The 25,559-nt window shown below is 44.8% G+C and overlaps 1 protein-coding gene across 1 annotated transcript in view; it reads right to left on the minus strand.

Annotated features, from left to right (window-relative positions):
- Positions 1-25,559, minus strand: part of LOC122788731 (SMC5-SMC6 complex localization factor protein 2-like) — a 909,214-nt gene that overhangs the window by 538,782 nt on the left and 344,873 nt on the right. The gene's annotated exons all lie outside the window — the stretch shown is intronic.

Consider the following 25,559-nt stretch of genomic DNA (forward strand, 5'->3'; position numbering starts at 1 on the left):
CAAAGAGATCCACCTCTGGGGTCCCCCATTTCTGGATCAGAAGGTTTAAGGTGCAGGCCCCCAACTTCCACTTGCGCGGATCTAGGAGATTTCTGCTTAAGTCGCCTGCCAGTCAGTTTTGTTTGCCTGGCAGGAAGTGAGCTTGTAGATGGGTTTGGTTGCCCAAGGCAGTGTTCCACAGGGCCATGGCTAACCTGCAGAGTGGGTAAGAATGGGTTCCCCCCCCTGCTTGTTTATGTACCACTTAACTGTGATGTCTGTTTTTATCAGCAGTTGTCCTGAAAAGAGTAGGTGTCTGAAATCTGTCAGGGCATTCTGTACAGCTAGCATCTCTTTTTAGTTGATGTGCAGGATAATTTGACTTGGGCTTCAGGGGCCCTGAATACATCTGCCAGCCATGTGGGCCTCCCATGCACAGTCTGATGCGTCTGTGGTCAGGGTCTGGCTGGCGTGGGGTAGAGTAAAAGGCAGTCCCTTGCTGTGATTGCATGCTTCTGCCCACCACATGAACTCTGTCCTTAGAAAAATTATGATAGGAATGACTGTTTCCAGGTCCTGAGAATGTTGGCACCAAAGACTTAAGTACCACTAACGTTTCCTCATATGCAGTTTTGCATATGGAATTAGCAGAATACATGAAGCCATTTTTGTATTTTTCTTGCATATAGCTGTGTTTTAGTGGCCATTTGTTTGAAGTAATCTGTCAGACAGGCTTGTTTTCCTGAAGTGAGGAATGTCATCTGGGAGGTTATCTCCAAGCGTGCTCCCAGGAATACAATCTTTTGACTGGGTACCAGTTGTAGTTTATTTTCGTTGATGGTGTAACCCCAATGAAGACAGAAGGCTTTTTACAAAGGCCAGGTGCTGAAGCAGCAATTCCTGACTGTCCACCTGAATCAGGCAGTCCACGTATAGGTAAATTTGGATTTTTCTCTGCCTGCAGTATGCAATGGCTGGAGCCAGGCATTTTGTGAATACCCTGGGCGCAGCAGATAAGCCAAAGGGAAGTGCAGAGAACTGATAATGCATAGACCCTGCTCTGAAACTCAGCTACTTCCTGCAGGACTCCCTTATGGGGATGTGCAGATAGGCTTCTTTTAAGTCTAGGGTGACTACCAGGCATCCTTGGCTAACATAGGGAGAAGCTGTTGCAGAGTAAGCATCTTGAATTTTGGTACCACTAGGAAGGTGTTGAGAATGGAAAGATCCAGGATTGGGCACCAAGTGCCCTCTTTCCTGGGTACCAGGAAAAGTCTGGAGTAGAATCTTTGGCCCCTCTGTTCTACAGGAACAAGCTGAATAGCTCTGATATTGGGCAGGGAAAGTACTTGTTTTTGAGCCTCTGCCCACTGGTTTGGGGGAAGGTCTGGAAATCTGCTTGGGGTTGGCAATGAATGGAAATAAAATTTGTACCCCTGGGACACAATGTTGAGGACCTATCAGTCCTGAGTAATGGACATCCAGTTTTTTGCATAAAGGGACAAGTTTTCCTGCTAGGTGCACAAGCAATTGGGCAGGGCTGGGAAGGAGAGTTGAGAAGTCATTGTGAGCTTTTTCCATAAGGAGGTGGCTTACCACTCCCTGCTTTAGGGGTGGGGGCACTCCATCGCTTAGATCTCTGCATCCCCTGAGACTGTAGTCTGGGTGGTCTCTTTCCCCTGGGTCTTGTTTGGGAAGGCTTGGAAGGAGCTGGAAAGGAAGCGTTTTGAAGGACAATGCCTACTGGATCTAAGTGGTTGCACTTGCAGGAATTTAACAAGTTTGCGTAGATTTAGCCTTTTCTTCCATCTTTTTAAGAACTTCTGCTTTGGTGCCAAACAGTACTTATTCAAAGGAGCGTCTAGTAATTTAGATTTGACATAATCTAGCAAGGTCTGCTCCTTCAGCCAAGCACGTCTTCTCAGTACAGAGCCAGTAACTGCTGCCTTGCAAGATGCTTCTAGGGCATCAAAGCCACACTGCAAAGTATGCTTACAAACTTGGTTTGCAGAGTGTATATGCTCCTGTAATTCTTTATTTTCTGCACAATCTGGAAAGGTTACCACTTTTTGTTTAATAAGTTCCATACTATGATGCTGGTATTTCAGCATGTGAAACTGGCAATTCAATGACCTGATAGCAAGAGTTGCAGAGGTATATGCCTTCTTACATCATCTGTCCAAATTTCTGGAATCCCTGTCTGAAGGGGTAGGATTTTTAACTGTAGTAGCCTTAATACCTTTAAGTCCCTGGGAAATTACCTCTAGATCAGCAGTAGGATTCTTGAAAAGAAAGTTATGAGAATCAGGTACTCTGTAGTACCTGTCTGATTTCCTAGGGGCCAGAGGTAGTGTCTGGAGTAAGACTGGATTCTATGAAATCATCCACAACATCCAGGACAGGTGGTATAGCTAAGGGGCCTGTGCTGAGGCAACTGTAAAAACTCTGAGTCTCTTTTTGGACTGAGAATAGTCTTGGCTTTCCCAATGGAAATGCTCCCTTAGGGTATGCAAGGTTTCACCAAAAGAAAAATCCTCTGGAGTGGAAGACAGAGGGAATGAATTCCTCGGCATCTGAATCCTCATAGGTGGATAAAAGCATGTCTTCATAATCAGAAAGAACAGTCATCGGACTCCTGGTCTGTAGAAACTGTAGGGGGACTGGGTTTTTGGTCTCTCAGCATGGGAAGGCTGGCTTCCCCTAATCAGCATAATAAGGTCTTCAGCCATTCTAAGCATTTGTTTTTGAGGCATGGGTTCCTGAGCATGTGCTTTGGTCGTCTGTTTTCTAGGAGTAGTGCGTACTCTGGGCCTAAGAAACACGGTAGTTAGTTAAAAATGAAGTCGGTGGTTTGATTTGAATATCGGTAGGACGAAAAATTCCCTCAGAAGCCAGTGCCTGCACAGTGGCTCCGGACTCGTCTAAGACAGAGACATCCGCTGGTTCCATAGTTGGAGAAGCATCTCGCAGCATATTGGACTCCGAATGGGTCTCAGCAGAGGCCTGCGAATCCATAGAAGCGGGCATCAGGGGCTGCAAGGGCGCCTCACTGAGTACTGGCTGACTGGCAACTAGCTTAACAGCAGCGTCGTTGGCAGTTTTGGACCTATGCTATTTATTTTTTTTATCTTTACGTTTCTTCAGAATATCGGTAGTCGGATGGCTTACTGAAGCCGTTTAAGAATACGGTGATCGAGAGCGAAATAATTTAGCAACAAAGATAGCCCGATGATTGACTTGGGTGTTAAACAAGGCACCAAAAATGACAGCGAGGGACATCGTGGTCTGGGCCTAAACAGGTGACAGTAAAAATGAAAATCTATGCGGTATTTGCTTTCCACAGGCAAGACAATTAACTTTTTCTGACATAGGTTTAGAGCAAGAAAAAAGGATCCCCAATGGGGTATTTAGCTTTAAAAGACTTCAGGATTATTCAACTCTAAAACGAAAAATTCAGGTAGCGATCAATCGGCACTTGCGAACTACTTCAAGCTCCTCCTCGGCAAGAAAGGCTGATGTAATGGCATAGGCTGCCTGTTTTTATACCCCTGATGACCTGACGTCATGGAAGAAGCGACAGCATCCGATGCAGAAATACGAAGTCTCTGGTATTCTGGCCGACTGAGGGCTACCTGAAGGCAGATAACTCAAGTGTGATGACGGCAACAGTGAAACACTAAGAAAATCATTCCGTCTGTGCTGTCCATTTTCATTCTTCCTCAGCTGCTGGGTTCGGACCCAATCCTCAGATTCTACTTGGCTGTTAACTTAGCTCATGGCCATCCTAAAGCTCTCTAGCTACTCCCCTACCCATAATGCACCAACCTTAACAAACCTCATATCTTGTTTGCTGTTTGACAAAGTAGGAAGTACTACTATAAAATTCTTCACAGAAGAGGCTATATCTGCAGCTCAAAATGAAGGACAGCTGTCTCTTTACAATCTCTCGTTCTTCCAGCAGTCAGTTGTGAAAAGGTTGGGGGCTGGTTGGTGGGGAGTTGAAGAATGAAAATGGACAACACAGATGAAATGTTATGGTGAGTATACAACTTCTTTATATGATGTCAATTTTCATTTCATCTTCAACTGTTGGGTAAGAGTCCCTGGGTCAATGTCATTTCCACGAATGGCCACACTGTTGAACGTCACTGCAATGAAAATGCAGTCTGTCAAACCATTCTAAGATTGCATTATGGTGTGATTGGGAAACATGCCCTTTTCCCCAATGTAGTGCAATCTTAGAGTTGGTATTTATAATTAGCAAGGGATTTGAGGGCTCAATGAACTACATTTTTGATGCAGTGCCATTCAACAATGTGGTCATTCGTGGAAATAACAGACCCCATAGTCCCCTAAATTCCTGGGTGGATTCCCAGGAAGGATATTGCTGAGCACAGTTCAGCCAAAGGCTGCTCTTCCTCTAAAGAACAGATCTAGTTTGTAATGAGTAATAAAGGTATGCATATTGGCCCAAGTTGCAGCTGCACTCAAATCATCCATGGAAGCTCTAGATAAAACACTGCAGAAGTTGCCATGGAACTGCTTAAATGAGCTCTTAGAAGATTAAGGATAAACCCAATTTGTTGCAGATAAATTACGTGCAATCCGATAGCCATCTTCCTAAAGTTACCTTTGCAACTGATTTTCCCAATTTAGAATCTGCAAAAGACACAAACAACCAGTATTTCTAATTTCTTTTGTTCTATGGAGACAGAAATGTAATTGTGGACATCCAATAAATGTAACATTCACCTTTGTTTGCAAATTTGGTAAAGAAAACTGGCACATTAATGGACTGGTTAATACTGGATTCTGACAAAGCTTTGTTACACAACGTTACTCTATCCTTTTGGTGACGGCCTCTCTCTACTCAGAGCTAGTAATCAAGGAGCCTCAATCCTCACCACTGACACTGGAGAGAGATGGTCACTAAAACAGGAGTGAATTTACACAGTATTTTCAAATGCAGCACTCTGCATCAAACACAATTTCCCGCAACAGCAAAGAGGGAACCATGCTCCACTGGGACTGGACTCTCTCTAGATCCCAAAGACTCACTTTGGAGCACTGTGTCCCAGTTCCAAGTAGCTGACACACCCACACCTGGGTATTTGATTTTCACAAACACACACACACACACCTGGGAAAGGCTAATACATATTTACTAGCTGTACTCCTCCTGCCCAGACTAAAAGATAACCTTGCTACCACCAGTCAAACACGGTCAGGCTCTTACACGGCTATCCAATTATATGGAGTAAAATCAATACCAATAAGTTTTAGAGTGTAACCAAAGCAGCCAAGCTTTTTGGAGTGGCCAAGGCATCACTAAAATAAGCACAGGTACTCTCAAAATGTTAAAAGTACTCTGAAAGACCAGACGCAATGAAAGGTATAAAAATATCTAATAAAATAGAAAACATGAAAATACTAAATATCAAAGTACAATAAACATCAGAGTTCCAATAACAGGTGAAAAAAAAATAACAGTTGGACAGATTCAAATAGATGCAGAAAAACACTACTAAACTAGTCTCACTGCATTTCTTGGCTGTCTAAAGAATAACTGTTCCCTATCTAAATTAAGCCAGCAAGTCAAGACAGGATGCTGAGATGCTTACTTCCACAAGGCAAGGTGATGAGCTTCCCAACTGAAATTAACTCAATCGACTGTCAGATTTGTATATCAGGTTCCAAAGAAAACAAAACAAAGTGGCAATGACAGTTCCATCCTCTCAATGCCGGTTATAGAATGACATCACATTTGATCATCTGACTCTGCTACAATACACATTCAGAGCATTGCTAAGCTCTGTTGCAGAATTTGAAAATTATAGAACAATTCAAAAACTTCTACTCTTCCCTTCTAGAATATTTGTTTAAACAAACATTTAATCAGTTATAACAATGTTGATGCATTTTAAGATGCATATCTGTACAAGTCACTATGCTAATAAAATGACAATTATTTACAAAACTACAGCTAGCTATGCTGGCATATGTTAAACATGCACTGCCCTATTTTCCCTGGCATAGATGGCAATACCTCACATCGTCACATTTATTAAAAATCAGTAGGGAGGTTTAGAGGACAATGCCTTAAGTTCTGAAATTCATCTAGCAGAAGTAATGGCCAATAACGAGAAGTCTGCCAGATGAGGAATTTAAGATCACATTTACCTACCTGCTGGTTCAAAGGGAGAATTAATTAAGGCCTGCAGCACCAGATTTAAATCCCAAGGTGGAGTAGGATCTTTATATGAATGTCATTAGCAGGAGAGTTCCTCACAAAAAGGCTTTACAAAGCTTAGGTGAAGCCAAGAAAGAATTCTCAAATCCAATATCAAAATAAGAGATTGATGGTAGAAGCTAGCTCACTCATTTAAGACTGTTGTCAAAAATTCAAGAACACTTTGATCCCTTCTGTGCTTCTTTACAATGCGTTTCTGCTGTGCACAGAAAATGAGCCTTTTCCATTTACTTCCGTAAAGTTTTCTTGTGGAAGTCATTTGGAAAGGAAAAAAGTATGTGACTGACAAGGGAAAAGAGCATCAATTTGTCTGGCTATTAAAGGAATTGGAGAAACCATGCAGTTAGCTTGACATTTAAGATACCCTAATGAATCATGCTTGTTAGGTGAAACAGATCTGGAATCGGATCCAGAATCCAAGGTGGGGGGAAACAAATCAGTCAAGGGTAATAATGTTCAAGGAGTACGACGCTGCTCTTCAACCTGGCAGCTTTCTGCAGAAATGTGGAGATCAAAGGAGGTGGAAGTTAAGCATAGAAGAAACTGAGGGGGGCAATAGTGGAGTAGGCCGTCCCACAGTGATTCCCTCATAGGGGGGGATCAGGGCAAAGAAGCTGATGCACTTGTTTAAGGGAGATGCAAAAAGATCACAGCAAGGCTTGCCCCCATCGACTGAAAAAGTACAGTTTTGTACCTACCATAAATGTAGATGTTCGAAGATCCACATTGCTGCAGTCCTTACTTATGGGGTAGTCCGCTGTCCTCGGTCGGCCCGAATACCAAAGTATTAGGCTGACGTCGGTCATGGGCACCTAGATCTGACATCAGAGCGTCAGGGTATAAAGGCGCATGACCGACGTCATATCCTCAGTCTTTTCTTGCCCCAGATGTCAGAAGGCCAAACCAGAAAGGCCACAGCCAAACACAGAATACCTCCCAAAAACATGCCCAACAACAACCATCACCTAAAGCATAGCACAAAGTCAAACTACAGAGGGGAAGGAGGGAGGTATTGACTGCAGCAATGTGGATCTTCGAACATCTACATTTATGGTAGGTACAAAACTGTACTATGTTCTTCATCTCACATTGCTGCAGTCCTTACTTATGGGTAGAATCCCAAAGCAACGGGAAAGGGAGGATGGAAAAATCATAAAGCATTAGGGGCCGCTAAAATGCCCTGTAAAATTGCAGTGGCAAATCCAGCCCTAGACTTAGTGGAATGAGGCCTGATTCCAGCAGGAATCTCCTTACCATGATGGGAATAACAGAAAGAAATACAAAACCCAATCCATTTAGAAATAGTTTGTTTTGAAACAGGTTTACCCTGTGAACCCAAAGCAAAAGAAACAAACAATTGCTGAGACTGTCTGAACTCCTTGGTTCTGCTCAAATAATAACGCAACTGCCTGTGAATATCCAAAGTATGCAAAATTTTCTCCCCTTTATTTTGGGGGTTTGCATAAAAAGTAGGCAAATGAATAGTTTGATTTAAGGCCACACTAGAAACCACTTTAGGCATAAAGGAAGGATTAGTACGCAAAGATACCCTATCCTTATGAAAAATCAGGAAAGGCTCCACTGCCATGAGGGCCTGTAATTCAGAAACCCTTCTTGCAGAGGTAATGGCCAACAAAAAAGCAGTTTTCCATGATAAATACTTTAACTCGGCAGTAGCTGCAGGCTCAAAAGGTTGTAGAGTAAGTTTTTCCAACACAAAATTGAGATCCCAAGCAGGAGTAGGAGCTCTACGTGGGGTCTTATATTCTTTGCCCCTCTAAGAAATTGCTTAAACCAAGGATGAGAGAATAAAGGAGGGTCACAATCATAGTGAGCAGAAATGGCTGCAGCATGGACCTTTATTGAGGAGAAAGACAAACCCTTGTCCAATAACTCAGTAAGATATTGAAGAGCAACACTTAAATCAGGTTTGGAGACATCAAAGTCCTTTCCTTTGCTCCAAATAAAAAATCTCCTCCATTTATCAGCGTAAACTTTCCTGGTACTAGGCCTCCTGGCCTCCACAATAACATTCAAAACTTGTTGTGGAAGCTGAGACCCTCCAGAGTCTAAAACAGAATATGCCAGTCTGTTAGATGCAGAGACTGAATCTTGACATTGAGGAAGTGACTGTCCTCTTGTGACAAAAGGTGCAGAGGTGGAAAGGCATATACATGCAGATTGTTCCAACTGAAAGATAGAGCGTCCACCTTCCAAGCTGTGTGATGAAACATTTTTGTGCAAAACTTTGGCAACTGGTAATTTAGTGGAGAAGCGAACAGATCTATGTCTGGAGTTCCCCATAACACTGTCAACTGTTGAAATACATGAGGATCCAATTTCCACTCGTGAGGATCCACTATTTGTCTGCTCAATACATCTGCTAAGGAGTTCTGTGCTCCTGGTAGAAACCTTGCCTGAATATTGAGGTGTAGATTGAGAGCAGTTTACAACAGAATCATCGCTTGCCTGCAAAGAGGGTAAGAATGGGTTTCCCCCTGCTTGTTGATGTACCACATGACAGTAGTGTTGTCTGTTTGAATCAACACCTACCCTGGACGAAGAAAATCTTTGAAAGCCATCAATGCAAACTGGACTGCTAACATTTCCTTCAAGTTGATATGCAAATGTTGGAGTTTGACAGGCCACGTGTTTTGCACCCATTTTCCATTGAGGTGTGCTCCCCAAGCCTTGTCCGAGGCATCTGTCGTTAGAATCTGACTCGCCTCTGGCCGGGTCACAGAGAGTCCCTTGTTTAGGTGACATTCCTGAGCCCACCACAAAAACTCTTTCTGAATGCAAGGTATTATCTGAATGACAGTGTCTAGATCTTGGCAGTGCTGTGTCCACACATTTTTGAGATACCACTGAAGCTTCCTCATATGCAATTTGGCATTGGGAAGCACCAGAATACAAGATGCCATGAACCCCAAGGCTTGAAGGACTGTCCTTGCAGTCAGCCTGGACCGTAGAGACATTTGCTGGAAATAAAGAGAAAGGCTTCTTTGTTTGTCCGGGGTCAAAAAAGCCATCTGGGAAGCTGTATTCAGTCTCACACCCAGAAAGCACATGTCCTGAGAGGGTACTAGACTGGACTTTGTTTCGTTCACAGAATACCCTAGGCATCTTAACACTGCCATCACATACTGTAGATGATGAAGAAGTTCGTCCCTTTCTTGTGCAATAATCAGACAGTCATCCAAATAAGGATAAATCTGTATTCCTCTTAGTCTGAAAAATGCTATCACTGGAGCCAGAACCTTTGTGAACACTCTGGGCGCAGTAGATAAGCCAAAGGGCAATGCAGAGAACTGATCATGTAAATTTCCAGCCCGAAAACGCAGGTACCTCCTGCAACTGGGCCTGATAGGAACATGAAGGTAAGCCTCTTTGAGATCCAGAGTAACCATCCAGTGATCTTTTCCCAACAGAGGTAAAAGCTGTTGTAAAGTCAGCATCTTGAACTTTGGAATGTCCATGTAAGTGTTGAGGATAGATAAATCCAAAATTGGTCTCCACGTGTTTTCTTTCTTTGGAACTAGAAACAGGCGAGAATAAAATCCTAGGCCCACTTCTGACAGAGGAACTGGCTGTATAGCTCCTATTTGAAGAAGTAAAGAAATTTGTCTGTGAGCCTCTATCCTTTGCCAAAGAGGGACGTCTGGCATGCCTTTGAAAGGAGGCATGGTATGGAAATAGAACTTGTAACCTCGGTTTATAATGTCCAATACCCATTTGTCCTGGGTGACTAAATGCCAATTTTGCTTGAAAAGAGCCAACTTTCCTCCCAAAGGAGCTGCCAGGCAAGAGGAATCTGGCAGCTGAAAATGCAGGTCATTGGGCCTGTTTACGAAAGGACTGGCCCCTGTCCTCACCTGCAGACTGTGCCGGCGAACTCCATGTTCTAGGTCTGAAGGAACTCTGAGCTCTGCCCCTACCACGTCTAGATCTGCCCCTAGCCTGAGAATCAGAAGAAGGGTAAGTCCATCCTTTAGTAGGCCAATTTCTACTAAACTTTGGAGGTTGCACCTGCAAAAAATCTTTAACAGTCTGCATAGACTTAGCCTTGTCTTCCATTTTCTTTAAGACTGACTCCACAGGAGGACCAAACAAAACTTCAGACTGCAAAGGGGCATCCAGAATTCTAGACTTAACATTCTCAGACAAATTCTGATCCTTAAGCCAGGCGTGCCTACGAATAACTGAACCAGTGGCAGCCACCCTAGAAGAAGCCTGTAAAGCATCAAAACCACATTGCAAAGAGTGCTTACCCACCTGTTCAGAAACATGCACTAAATCCTGCAATTCTTTACACTCTATGCCCTCTGCCAAAGCATCCACTTTAGATCTTAGCTGAGAAAGGAGGAAATTCTGATACTTCAACATATGAAACTGGCAGTTCAAAGCTCTCATTGCTAAAGTAGAAGAGGTATACACCTTCTTACCCCATCTATCCAAAGCTCTAGCTTCCTTATCCAGAGGAACCGGATTCTTAACAACAGAGGCTCTAACACCCTTAGGCCCCTGACTAATAGTTTCTGGGTCCGCCTAGGACTCTTATACAGATATTTATGAGCCTCAGGCACCCTGTAATACCTGTCCAGTTTAACTGGGGCAGGAGGCACAGAATCTGGATTAAGGGAAGCTTCCGAGAAAACATCTGAAACAACATCCAAAACCAGAGGTATAGCTAAGGGTCTATGCTGTGGTAAAAACAAGAACTCCCTAAGCCTCTTCCGGGAATCAGAGTAATCCTGTCCCTCCCACTTAAAATGCTCCCTCATGGAATGCAGAGTTTCTGAAAATGAAAAATCCTCTGGAGGAGAAGCAGAAGGAGTGGAATCCTCTGCATCAGAATAAGGAGGGAAATCTTGAATGTCCTCAGTAGAAGACTCTGAATCATCTGAGGCCTGCTCCAAACTTTCCAACTCTGGCTCCATCCTGGGCCTCTTATCAGGAGGGGGCATAGAAAGTACAGTTTTGTACCTACCATAAATGTAGATGTCCGAATTGGATAGCATCTGCAGTCATAACAACTGGGTTGTCCTGTCGTCAGGCAGCCCTTCAGTCGGCCGGATTCCAAAGTCCGGGTCCGGCTTCGGCTGATGTCGCACTTCACCCGACGTCATCTCTGTTGGCCTTCGGGTATATAAGCATCAGCCGACGCCATTTTCTTCAGTGTTTCTTGCCCCAGATGCCAGAAGCCCTCTAGAAGGCTAAAAATTTTGGATAGATGGCAATGTTTCCAAAAGATAGAGGTAAACACAAAAATAAGCATGTATGTACATAAATACAAACAAATACACCATGAAAGAAGTCCCCCCCACTAGCTAGCTATTAGAAGGGTAAACACCCTAGGAGTACCACAGAGGGGAAGGAGGGTAATCCTGACTGCAGATGCTATCCAATTCGGACATCTACATTTATGGTAGGTACAAAACTGTACTATGTCCTTCATGGATGCATCTGCAGTCATAACAACTGGGTAGAATACCATAGCCAACTAGGGGAGGAGGATAAAGGTAGATTATGGTGTGTTTAGGATCCCTTGCAGTACAGCAGTGGCAAACCCTGCTCGGGATCTGGAATATAGAGGTAAATTATAATGCTTGGCAAATGTATGCACGGAGGTCCAAGTAGCCGCCTCAATAATGTCTTTGGTAGCCACTCCTCGTAAGAAGGCTGTGGTAGTGGCTGTTGCCCTTGTAGAATGAGGTCTTATGTTCTGTGGAATTTGCTTTCCATGGAAGGAGTAACAGAATCGTATGCAATTTCCTATCCATTTGGAGATTGTCTGTTTGGAAATAGCTTTTCCTTCCCTTCCTGTTGCATAGGCTACGAAAAGTTGGTCAGTCTTTCTGCTATTTTTTGTTCTGTCCAAGTAGTAGCGTAGCTGTCTATGTACATCCAAGGTATGCAGTATTCTTTGCCCTCTGTTTTGTGGGTTGGGAAAGAAGGTAGGTAGGTGGATTGCCTGGTTTAGGGACACTCTGGATACCACCTTAGGCATAAATGTAGGATTAGTCCTCATGGACACTATCTTGGTGGAAGATTAGAAAGGGTTGCACTGCCATTAAGGCCTGTAGTTCTGAAACCCTCCTTGCTGAAGTAATTGCCAGTAGGAAAGCAGTTTTCCATGACAGGTGTTGCAGGTCTGCTGTTGCTGCTGGTTCAAAAGGTGATAGAGTCAATTTTTCTAGCACAAAGTTCAAGTCCCAGGCTGGTAATGGTGGTTTCCTTGGAGGTTTTACATTCTTGATTCCTCTGAGGAACTGCCTGAGCAAAGGGTGTGAAAAACAGGTGGATCAAAGCTGTATTCTGCTGAAATAGCTGATGCATGAATCTTGATGGAGGAATAGGACAGGCCTGAATGAAGTAGTTCGCCAGATACTGCAGAATGTTGGGCATATCTATGTTTGATACATCTTTACCTCTTTCTGAGCTCCAAATGACAAACCTTTTCCATTTCCCAGCATAGTTTCTTCTTGTTGAAGGTCTGCGTGCTTCAAGAATAATGTCTTTAACTCTTTGTGAAAGCTGTGGATTAGCAGCTGCTATGTGATGTTCCATGCAGTCAGTTGCAACGCTTTTAGGTTTGGATGCATGGTGCTGTAGTTGTTCTGAGTTAGCATCAAAGGCATCAGGGTATTGGCCACATATTGTTCGAGACATGCTCCTCAGCAGTGGGTACCAATGTTGTCTTGGCCAGTTTGGAGCTATCAGGATTATCCTTGGACGCTCCTCCTTGATTTTTAGTAATACTTTGTGTATCAAGGGAAGAGGTGGGAATGCATATGCTGTTAGTCCTTTCCAGCTGAAGGAGAGCGAGTCCACTTTCCATGCTAGTGGGTGGAATGTCCTTGTGCAGAATTTTTGAGCTGGTGATTGAGAGGTGATGCGAATAGATCTATCTGAGGCATTCCCATTTCTTCGAGATGGTCTTGAAGATGTCCGGTGCCGCTGCCATTCGTGGACATCCGATGTAGTCCTGCTTAACATATCTGCTAGAGAGTTTTCTTTTCCTGGTACAAATATTGCCTGTAACTGGATGTTGTAGCTGAGTGCCAGGGTCCACAGCTCCAAAGTCATTCTGCATAGGGGTAGGAATGAGTGCCTCCTTGTTTGTTGATGTACCACATGACTGTGGTGTTGTCTGTCCTTATCATCAACTGGCCTTCCTTGAGAAATGGTCTGAACTTTTGGATTGCCAGTTTTACTGCCAGCATTTCTTTTAGGTTGATGTGCAGGTGAAGTTGGTCCTGTGTCCACAATCCTTGCACGCATTTGTCCAGCATATGTGCCCCCATCCCAAGTCTGAAGCATCTGTTGTGATGGTCTGGCTTGCTTGACCTTGCTAAAGGGCAGGCCTGGGTTTGACTGGCATGCGTGAGCCCACCATAGGAACTCCTGTTTTAAGCATGGTATTAGTGGAATTTCCGTTTCTAGGCTGTGTCTGTGTTGGGACCATAAATTCTTTAGGTACCACTGAAGCTTTCTCATATGTAGTCTGGCAAATGGAACCAAGATTATGCATGATGCCATGAAACCCAAGGCCTGCAGTACCTTTCTTGCTGTTAACTTGTTCAGATTTGTTAGTGCCAAGAAGTAAAGAGGGAGTTCTTTTGTTTTTCTGTAGTTAGGAATGCCATTTGCCTTACTGTGTCCAACTCCGCCCCAGGAAAGTCCTTGTCTGGGATGGTATCAGCCTTGACTTTGTAAATTGACTGTGTATCCCAGTGCTTGAAGCAAGTAAATGACCCTTTGTAAATCTGTTGTCAGCTTGCTTTTGTTGTCCCTTGTATCAGACAGTCGTCCAGGTATGGATAAATTTGAATTCCTGTAGTCTGCAATGGCGATTACTGATGCCAGGCATTTTGTGAATACTCTGGGCAGTAGATAAGCCAAAGGGCAATGCTGAGAATTGATAGTGCTCTGATCCTGCAAGAAATCTGAGGTATCTTCTGCAGATAGGTCGAATGGGGACGTGCAGGTATGCCTCCTTGAGATCTAGAGTTACCAGCCAACACTCCTTGCCCAGCATGGGAAGAAGTTGCTGTAGGGTCAGCATCTTGAATTTTGGGACAATGATGTAAGTATTTAGGGTAGACAGGTCTAGAATTGGTCTCCAACTTTTTCCTTTCTTGGAACTAGGAATAGTCTGGAGTAGAACCCTTTCCTTGCTCTGCTGTTGGCACTTTTCCACAGCTCTCATGTTTGCTAATTCCATTATCTGTTGTAGAGCCTCTGTTTTTGATTTGGAGGTAGGTTTGGCATTCCTCTTTGACTGGTAAAGTGTGGAAGTGGAACCGTAACCTTGATCTATGGTTCGTAAAATCCACTTGTCCTTTGTTATGTGGTGCCAGTTTTTGAAAATAAGGTTAGCCTTCCGCCTAGAGGAGCTGCTATTTGTTCCCTGGTTGGCGGGTTTAGGTTTAAGTCACTGTGGCTGTGTTGATGTAGAGGCAGGTGTTGATTCTGTGCCTCTGTTGTTACCTTGCCACTGTCGCCCTCTGTAGGCACCTCCTCTGGATTGGTTTCTGCCTCTGGAACGCCTATTCCTGCCCCTTTGAGGTCTTGTGGAGTCAGGAAAGGACCAATTTTTGGCAGGCCAGTTCCTGCTAAACCTTGGGGTTGAACCTGCAAGAATTCTTTAACTGTCTGGACTGATTTTGCCTTTTCTTCCATTTTCTTCATAACCTGCTGGGCAGGTGTACCAAACAAACTTGATTTATCCATAGGAGCATCAAGCAATTTAGATTTAACATGATCCGGTAAAGCTTGCTCCTTTAGCCATGCATGCCTTCTAATTACTGTGCCAGTCATGGCTGATCTAAATGAAGCCTCCAGTGCATCATAGCCACATTTTAAAGAATGGTTACTAACCTGCTGTATGTTATTTACCATTTCTAATACATAATTCTTATCAAGAGATTCATCAGTGGTTAGCTTTTTAGTTAACTGGTCAAGCATAAACTCTTGGTATTGTATCATGTGAAACTGACAATTTAAAGCTCTAGCTGAAAGAGTGGCTGAAGTGTAAACTTGTACCCCATCTGTCTAATGACCTTGCTTCCCTTTCAGAAGGAACAGGGTTTTTAGCTGTAGTCGCGGCTACTGCCTTGGGACCCTGGGATATAGTTTCGGGTCGGCAAGAGGGGCCTTGTAGAGGTGGTGATGAGTATCTGGCACCCTGTAAAATCTGTCTGGTTTGGCAGGGGCTGGGGGTAAAGAATCTGGAGCTGAGCAGGCATCATTGAAAGCATCATCCACCACAGAGAGAACAGGAGGGATAGCTAAGGGCCTGTGCTGTGGTAGGTGCAAAAGGTCCTAAGTCTTTTCCTGGAGTCTGAAAAATCCTGTTGCTGCCATTGGAACTGTTCTCGCATGGCATGCAAGGTTTCCCCAAAGGAGAATTCTTCTGAGGAAGCAGCTGGAATGGATTCTTCAGCATCAGAATCTTCAAAATTGGAGAAAGGAGCCTCTGGCTGGTCAGTTATGTCTGATTCATCAGCAGAATCATCAGAGGACACTGGCTCAGGGGGCTCTGCCCTAGGTCTCTTTCTGGGGGCTGAGAGGCCCTGTCTGGGTGAGATTGAGATCCTCTAATTAATGAAATTAAATCTTCTGCCAAGGTAAGCATTTGAGAACTGGCAGAGGGCCTGGTGGAAGGGGGTTTAACAGGCACTGTTTTAGTAGTCTTGGCTGCTTTAGCCCTGGCGAAGGCCTTAATGGACATGGCTGCTGGAGGCCTAGCAGCACCACGTGCTGGGGTAGAGACATCCAAGGGAATGGTGTCTGATAAGTCAGTGGTAAGCACCGTAGTGGGTAAAATTTCTGAGGCCGATTCAAGAGTGTTAGCAGGGACCTCAGTTGTAGTGATAGTTTCAGGTGTAGTTTGCTCAGTTTTCTCGGTTTCGCCGAAACCGAGACACTCATGTTTGCTTAACCATGGTTTCGCCGAAACCGCGGACCGCGAGTGTCGGTCTTTCTTTCGCTTTTGGCAGAATGCAGTCGGAGGGTCCGACGGCATAATGTACGCAAAGTCAGAACCAAAACTGTTCTGCAAACTCTGACCGACGCCTAAGCGTTCGTCGGTTGAAAGAAGCACAGGACGAACAAGCTGCTACGTCGTGGGCTGGGCCTAAACAGGGCAGGCAGTAAGAGTGGAAATCTTTATGAGGTATTTGTTTCCCACAGGTTAAACAATTATTAACTTTTTCTGACATCGGCTGAGGCAAGAAAGAGTCCCCAACGGGGTACTTAGCTTTAGAAGTCTTCGAAGTAGTATTCGGTAGAAGTAATCTCTGGATCCGACCGACCGGCACTTGCGAACAGCTTCTGCTTCGGGCGCCGCGCGGCAAGAAAGACTGAAGAAAATGGTGTCGGCTGATGCTTATATACCCGAAGGCCAACAGAGATGACGTCGGGTGAAGTGCGACATCAGCCGAAGCCGGACCCGGACTTTGGAATCCGGCCGACTGAAGGGCTGCCTGACGACAGGACAACCCAGTTGTTATGACTGCAGATGCATCCATGAAGGACATCCTCTAATTAAAGTAATCAAATCCTCTGCCACTTTAAGCATGTGCTTTTTAGGCACAGACCCTGAAGAACCAGAACTGACACCAGAGGAAGGCAAAACAGACCTGCCCTTAGAAGGAGCCTTAGAAACAGTAGCAGAAGGCCTAACCATCTTAGGCATAGAAGGGAGAATAGTAACCTGAGAGGCCCCTTCAGCCTGGCCTGCCTCCCGAGAGGCCACATCTTGTAAAATCAAAGTTTCCCCCTGGGACTCAACAGAAACTTCAGCCGGATCCACCTGTTCAGCTGTAGCTTCTAAAGGTCCGCGTCCAAACGGACGAATCATCCTGCCTAGGCTTTAAAGATTTGTCTTTGCGCTTCTTAGTAGAAGCAGGCCGGAACATCCGACGGCATATTATAATTACACCTCTTGCCAAAGACTAACCTAGCGCAATCTAACCTCCGCTTTATAGTGAGCTTATTAAACCTGGCAAAACCGACACCCGACTCACGCCGTGCTCGTCCCAAACAAGGAATACAAAGCAAGTGGTAATCCCTATGCGGTATCTGTTTCCCACAAGAAATACAATTATTCACTTTTTCTGACATCCGTAAGTAACTGAGGCAAGAAAAACAAAAATATTCCAACGGGTACTTAGCCCAACTTGGTATCGGTCTGAAACTCCGAAAACGAAAAATTTCAGAACGCCGAACGGCACTTGCAACTCTGCTTCTGCATCGGACCATGCGGCAAAAAAGACTGAGGATATGACGTCGGTCATGCGCCTTTATACCCTGACGCTCTGATGTCAGATCTAGGCGCCCATGACCGACGTCAGCCTAATACTTTGGTATTCGGGCCGACCGAGGACAGCGGACTACCCCATAAGTAAGGACTGCAGCAATGTGAGATGAACATCAATTTTTGATTCATGTCGACAGACCACTTGTGTAGTAGTAGAATGAAAATGCTAAATTTTCTATCACATTGGTCTTCCCTGGAATGTGCGTTGCTATCAGTGTGTCCACACTCTGAGGGGTTCTTGACACAAGGGGAAGGATCTTGTTCCTCCTCATTTATTGTTGTACCAAACTACTGACATATATGCCTGCTTGAACAGCAACTGCCCCGAAAGTGTGGGTCCTGGAAGGCCTGCAACACAGAGCACCGCTCTCATTTCCAAGACATTGATATGAATATTCAGGGACCATGTGCCTTAGACAGTTTTCCCCAGGAAGTGCCCCCCCCCCACCTAATCTGGGATCCATTCGTGGTCACTATAGCCATGGGTTGAGGGAGAATGAAAAGACGGCCTTGTATAACCTGATCTGATCGAATCTACTAACAAAGAAATTTCTTACATGCCTCAGTGATTTTTATTTGGACTGACATTCGATGATTAAGAATCGACCACTGCGTCACTAGCATCCACTGATGAATTCTCATATGAAATCTTGCTAGGGGAACTAAAATTATGGCAGCTGGCATAGACCTAAAGACCTGAAGAATCAACTGGGCCAAAATGTTGGTACTGTGAACTATTTTCCTGACCAAGAATCTGATAGTTTGCACTCTTGCCAGGGGAAGAGAAGCAGTCACTGATATCATATTGAACATCGCCCTTATAAATTCCAATTTATGAGATGGTTGTAACTAAGATTTGTTGTAATTTATGGATATCCCCAGATAAGAACAAATCTGGAGTACTTACTCTCTTGCTCTTATTAGTACATCTGGTCAGGGCGGTAATAAGTCAGTCATCTAAATATGGAAACACACTGAATTCCTGCAGTCACGCTCAAGAGAGCTGCTTCCAATGCCATGCCTTTGAACACCCTGGGGTTAATGTGGTGATGCCAAAGGGCAGTGCACTGAACTGATGACTGGCTCCCAGCAGAAAGAGTAAATATCTTCTGTATTGTCTTCATTTTTAAATGACAGTACACATCCTTAACTTTTATCAAGCATATCCAGTCATCCTTGCCCAAAAAGGGTCAGAATGGACAACCATGACCATCCAAAACTGTGCGTCGAACTGAGTTAAGTCGCTGAGATCCAAAATCTGTCACCAGTCCCCAATTTTCTTTGGGACCAAAATAAATATTAGGTAAGTTCCTGACTATCTGGTCTGGTGGGACCTTTTGGATGACTCTCTTCTAGCAGCTTTTGTATTTCTAATGCTGCAGTTTTCTTCTGACTGGGTGAAACATCAGGGAATTTGTTGAAAGACAGAAGAGAAAGGGAAAAGGGAATCATTATAACCTCTGGAAATAATCCACGGCACCAAAGTATATTTTATATCCAGCCAGGGCCTCTGGTGCAGGTATAGTCAACCCTCGATTACCTCCAGAGGGGGGACAACTGGGCCTCCTTTTCAGGAGCGCTGATGGGGTCTATCAGAGAAAGAATATTTGAAACCTTGGTTCTGTGGGACTCCCCTGCCGCAAGGGTGTTGTCATCCGAGTCCTCCCCCCTCTGCCCCTAGGGGAACACGCTCCACCTGTATCTGGGAAAGGATCCTGGGACTTCCTGAAACACATTTTTCATCCACACCATTGATTCCTAGAAAACGATCTTTGAAGAGTCAAAAAATGTATGCCCACTACAGAGAGGATCTTTCTATCGTTTTCACACCTGGAGAGCGTCTCCTTCACTTTGGGCCAAACAACGAATGGCCAAAGGATGCATTGATGAACAAGTTTAAAGTCTCCGCAATATCTTATAAGCTCATCCAGGCAGGCATCCTAATGGAAATGCCTGAACCTACCACCTTTGAGGCACCTTCGGCTGCATGCGAGATAAGCCTCATGGATGCATTTGAAATCGATTGAAGGATAGCCAACCGAGAGGCCAAAGACAACTGAACCTCAGCAGTAGAAGCCCTGAAAGCAATTTTTAAATTTCCTTAAAGTCTGTCTGTATTCTGGTAAAGTATGTCAAACAGTCCAGTGACCTAAGAGCAAAGGTTGCTGAAGCATACATAGAATTCCGAAATCTGTCCAGTGCCCTAGACTCCCTGTTACGGGAATGAAAAGAGGAATTTTACTCAGCAAGCTCCGTCTTGGTGGCAGCGGCCATGACCATAGCATCCACAGGAACAAACTTACTCCAGAATTCCTTGCAGCGAGGTGGAGCCAGAATCCGACAAGGCCTCTTACGAATTGTCTCAATTGAATCAGGTTCCTACCCTGCACACCTAAAAACCAAATCAATAAGCTCACTGGCGGGAGGAGTAAAGTACAGTTGTGTACACTTACCATAAATGTAGATGTTGAGTGTATTTCACTGTTGCAGTCATTACATTTGGGTAATCTGCTGACAGGTTACCCTCCTCAGTCGGCCTGATTAACAAAGTCTTGGGTCCTGCGTCGGTTGCTGTCCGTTCTTCCAAGATGTCAGGTTGTCAGGGGTATAAAACATGCAGCTGACGCCATTACAACAGTTTTTCTTGCCCCAGATGTCAGGTGCCCCCTAATGGGGAGCAAATAAACATAAAAACAAAAAGGTATACCTCCAACAAAAAGCAAATACACCAAAAAGGCTTTTAAGCATATTAAAGGAAAGTAGAGGTATAGTCAGAAGAAATTAGGGGGCTGGAGGGCAGGTAACCTTGACTGCAACAGTGAATACACTCGAACATCTACTTTTATGATAAGTGTACACAACTGTACTATGCTCTTAGTATTTCACTATTGCAGTCATTACATTTAGGTAGATTCCCAAAGCTATGGTTGGGAGGAGGAGTAGGGCCAGCTATAAGGCCCATGCAAGGCAGCAGTGGAAAAGCCAGCTCTGGATTTAGAGAAAATTGGCAAATGATAATGCTTGGTGAAAGTATGTACATAACTCCAGGTAGCAGCCTCTAGGATGTCCCTGGTAGGAACACCTCGGAGAAAGGCTGGAGAAGTAGATGCAGCCCTGGTGGAGTGAGATCTGATCCCCTGGGGGATAGGTTTTCCATGGTGCTTATAGCAGAAATGAATGCAATGGCTTATCCATTTAGAAATGGTTTTGAAATAGCCTTCCCCTCTGCCCCTGCAGCAAATGCTACCAGCAGTTCAGATTTTCTTCGAGGTTTAGTCCTGTCCAAGTAGAATCTAAGTTGTCTGTGCACATCCAAGGAATGCAGAATCTGTTCCCCTTTGTTCTGTGGATTGGGAAAGAATGTTGGCAAATGAATGGACTGATTAAGAGCCACACTGGATACCACCTTGGGCATGAAATATGGATTGGTCCTGAGTGACGCCCTGTCCGCATGAATGATGATGAAAGGCTCCACTGTCATAAGGGCCTGTAATTCAGATATCCTTCTAGCTGAAGTGATTGCTAAAAGGAAGGCTGTTTTCCAAGAAAGAAATTTCAAGTCTGCAGTAGCAGCTGGCTCGAAAGGAGGTAGAGTAAGTTTCTCCAATACAAAGTTAAGGTCCCAGGCAGAGGTTGGAGCTCTTCTGGGTGGTCTCAAGTTTTTGGCCCCTCTGAGGTACTGCCTGAGCAGAGGATGAGAGAAGCAGGAAGGTTCTGTGTTATAATGTGCTGAAATGGCTGAGGCATGGATTTTAATGGAGGAAAAAGAAAGGCCCTTGTGAAGCATCTCAGTTAAGTATTACAAAATCTGAGGTAAATTGGGCACTGCTGTGCTCATCCCTTGAGATTGGTTCCAGACAGAATCTTTTCCATTTGTCTGCATAAGATTTTCGAGTACTAGGTCTCCTTGCCTCTAAGATGACATCCATCACAGGTTTGCTGAGGGATAAGGGTGAATTTAAGTGAATAGCCAGGCTGCAAGGTTCAATGTCGGAAGCTGAGGGTGCAGAAATTGGTTCTCCTGCTGGGACAGCAAGGAAGGAGTCTGAGGCAGGTGCCATGGAGATAACTGCGACACTGCACAGGAGGGCATACACCAGTGTTGGCGCAGCCAGTCTGGAGCAATCAAGATCATCCTTGGTTTGTCCTGTTTGACTTTTAGTAGAACTTAGGAGAGCAGAGGCAGTGGGGGGAAGGCGCAGACTGATGGGTTTTTCCAGCTGAAGGACAGAGCATCCACTTTCCAGGCTCGTTTGTGGGGAGTCCTTGTGCAAAACTTGTCCAACTGGTAGTTCTGGGGGGAGGCAAATTGATCTATGTCCGGGCTCCCCCATTTGTTGAACATGTTGAATATCCTTTGTTCCAGTTTCCACTCGTGTGGGTCCATGAGGTTTCTGCTTAGTCCATCTGCCAGTGTATTTAATTTTCCTGGCAGGAATTGAGCTTGTAGGTGCACTTGGTAGCTCCAGGCTGTGATCCACAACGCCATGGCTAGTCTGCAGAGGTGGTAGGAATGTGTACCCCCCTGCTTATGTACCACATAACCCTGGTGTTGTCCGTCTTTACCATTAGTTGTCCTGGAAGAATGTAGTCCTTGAAGGCTGTCACAGCATTCTGCACAGCTAACATGTCTTTTTGATTGATATGTAGATGCATTTCACTTGGGTTCCATTTGCCCTAAATGCACTTCCCTGCCAGGTGAGCCCCCCATGCATAGTCTGATGCATCTGTTAGGGTTTGGGCGGCAGGGGGTAGTATGAATGGTAGTCCCTTGTTTTGGTGGCAGGCCTCTGCCCACCAGAGGAACTCTAGGCGGAGGCAAGATAAGATAGGAATCATTGTTTCCAGGCTGTAAGGATGTTGACTCCATAGGCACTTTAGATACCACTGTAGTTTCTTCATACGCAGTCTTGCATATGGAATTAGAAGAATGCAGGAGGCCATTAACCCCAAGAGTTGCAGTATTTGTCTTGCAGATAGGGTTTTTGTGGCCACTTGTTTGAAATAGGTTACCAAATGAATTTGCTTTTCTGGCATAAGGTAAGCCATCTGGGAAAGTTGTATTCAAGTTTGGTGCCAGGAATGTAATTTGTCGAGAGGGTACCAGTTGTGATTTATTTTCGTTTATGGTGTACCCCAGACAAGTTAAAACCCTTTTTGCAAACGCCAGATGATTTAAAAGTATGTCCTGGCTTTCTGCCTGAATTAGACAATTGTCCAGGTATGGGTATATTTGAATTCTTCTTTGCCTGCAAAGTGCAATAACTGGAGCCAGGCACTTTGTGAATACCCTGGGCGCAGCAGACAAGCCAAAGGGTAGTGCAGAGAACTGATAAAGAGTGCAGCCTGCTTTGAAGCGTAGGTATCTTCTGCAAGATTCCCTGATTGGGGTGTGCAGGTATGCTTCTTTTAAATCTAGTGCTGCCAACCAGGCGTCTTTGCCTAGCATAGGATTTTTGAAAAGGAACTTGTGGGACTCTGGAACCCTGTAGTATCTCTGTCAGGTTTACTAGGAGCAGGAGTTAGGGAATAAGGGGTCAAACTGGATTCCGAGAAAACATCATCAACTATGTCTAGTACAGGAGGTATAGCCAAAGGCCTGTGCTGAGGTTGAAGGAGGAAATCCCCAAGCCTCTTTTTTGAATCAGAAAATTCCTGGCTTTCCAGTGAAAATGCTTCCTTAAAGTATGTAAGGATTCCCCAAAAGAAAAAATCCACAGGAGGGGAAGCAGAGGGAATGGAATCCTCTGCATCAGAATCCTCATATGTAGGCATGGACAAATCCAGGTCATCAGAAGAGTCAGAAGAAACAGAATCCTGATCAGAGGTTTCATACTCAAGCTCAGCCATAGGCCTCTTTTGGGGGGGTGGGGGGGGGGGGGTTGACTACCCCAGATTATAGTCATTAGGTCTTCAGCCATTTTTATCATTTGTTTGTTTTTTAGGCATAGGGGCCTGAGCATGCGGCCTGGGCGTCATTTTTTGATCGAGATTTAGGCCTTAGTAATGAAGGAAGTGTCGTTTTATTATGCAAGTCTGTAGGCCTGAATACACCCTCAGAAACCGGTGCCTGCACAGCGGCTCCGGACCCATCCAAGGTAGAGACATCCACGGGTTCCACAGTTAAAGTATCTCGCAGCATACTGGACTCCGAATGGATCTCAGTAGAGGCCTGCGAATCAGTAGTGGGTATCAGGAGCTGTGAAAGCACCTCACTGAGTACCGGCGAACTGGCGACTGGCTTAGGAGAAGCATAGTCTGCAGTTTTGGACCTCGGCGGCCTGTCCCTGTCTATCTTAGCGTTTTTTCAGAATCCTGGTAGTCGGATGGCTAACCAACATTTCTGGATAATTAAAGCGAGAACCGAAATATTTAGAAGCAAAAATATATAGACAATGGATAGTGTGCGGATTAAATAAAGCATAAAACCGACAGCAAAGTACGTCGTGGCCAAGGCCTAGGCAAGGAATACAGTACTAATGAAAATCCTTGAGGTATTTACTTACCACAAGTAATACAATTAACTTTTACTGACATCGGTAAGGAGCAAGAAAAAAGTTTCCCCAACGGGGTAATTAGCTTTAAGTTGAAGATTTCAGTTTTGAAACTCGAAAACGAAAATTTCAGGAGTCGGCCGACTGGCACTTGCAAACTGCTTTAGGCACCACACGGCAAGAAAGACTGATGTAATGGCAGCGACTGCAATGTTTTATACCCCTGACGACCTGATGTCATGGAAGAAGGGACAGCAACCGACACAGGACCGAAGACTTTGTTAATCAGGCCGACTGAGGGCAACCTGCCAGCAGATTACCCAAATGTAATGACTGCAACAGTGAAACACGAAGAACATCTCAAGTGCTCACCAGCTCCAAAGGCTTCCAGAAATGCTGATTCCTCTGGTGAAGGGCTGCTGAAGGACCAACCACCTCTCAACTTAAGAATGTCTCCAAATGAGACATCTCCCAGAGGTGAGTGTGGACCCTTCTTTATCAAAATTAGTATCCTCAGTGACGGACTCTTGCAGGGAGTCCAGGCGTCTCCTCTTGCACTTCCTCTTCCTAGTGACTTTCTTGGTGGGATGCTCTGGTCAAGCATCCAAAGAGATTTTTAAAACCCTGTTGGGTGATCTGAGGACATTGAGCTAGCTGTTCCTGTTACACAGAATGATGTGGCTTTAAGCACATACATATGGGAATCAGATGGGAGATGTCAGGTGGTTTTTGATCCATCCCCATCCTGCTGTAGCAGAAAACACTTTTCACTACCTCAAAGGCAGACTGCTCTGTGGAGAAGGAAGACTGATCCAAGAAGGCAGGCTTCTGGACTGATACTTCCCTCTGCCCCAAGAACAGTCTCCTCAAGGTGCAAGTCAAAGACAAGCTGTCCAATACCAAATATATCCAAGCTAGCACACTTGGAGAAATCTTCAGATACAAAGCTAAAATTATCTTTGCATTTGAGCCAGACAGACCCAGGTGGTTTGGATCCAGGGACTCAAAACAGCTGGTCAGAGAGAAGGAGCAGCTAAAGGTGGTGTGGTAGATGGAGGGACTTCCTGACCCAAGGGGGTAGGAGCCAAAAGAACACCCATCTGTATCTGTGCCGAGAGGAATTTCCTCATCATTCTGTCCATGTCTTCAGTCAAACTCCTAGAACAAGATGAGGTCAAGGATGCTGACCAGAAATGGCGTTGTTCCAAAAAAGGAGGGGGAACTTTGGAAGGCACAGGGTCCAATGACGGTGAGTACCTTGTCCAAGGTAGGATCCCTGGATCGGATGAGCTTGGATCCATAGATTTTTTTGGTTGGATCCAAAGGAGGGTGGATCATAACTGGCTTTGGCTTTATTCTAGTGGAGCTAAGAAGCAGAAGCTCTTGGGAGACTTGGTCAAAGACTCCTTACATTTAGTCTTGGGGGATTGAGTCCAACAAGTGGCTTCACCAAAGAATGAAGGAAGCAACCATTTTAATATCAATTTATTCTTTTTCTGTCTATAGCTCT

Source organism: Protopterus annectens, chromosome 14.part0 (genome assembly GCF_019279795.1).
Source record: "Protopterus annectens isolate FY-2018-M chromosome 14.part0, PAN1.0, whole genome shotgun sequence".
NCBI classification, from domain to species: domain Eukaryota; kingdom Metazoa; phylum Chordata; order Ceratodontiformes; family Protopteridae; genus Protopterus; species Protopterus annectens.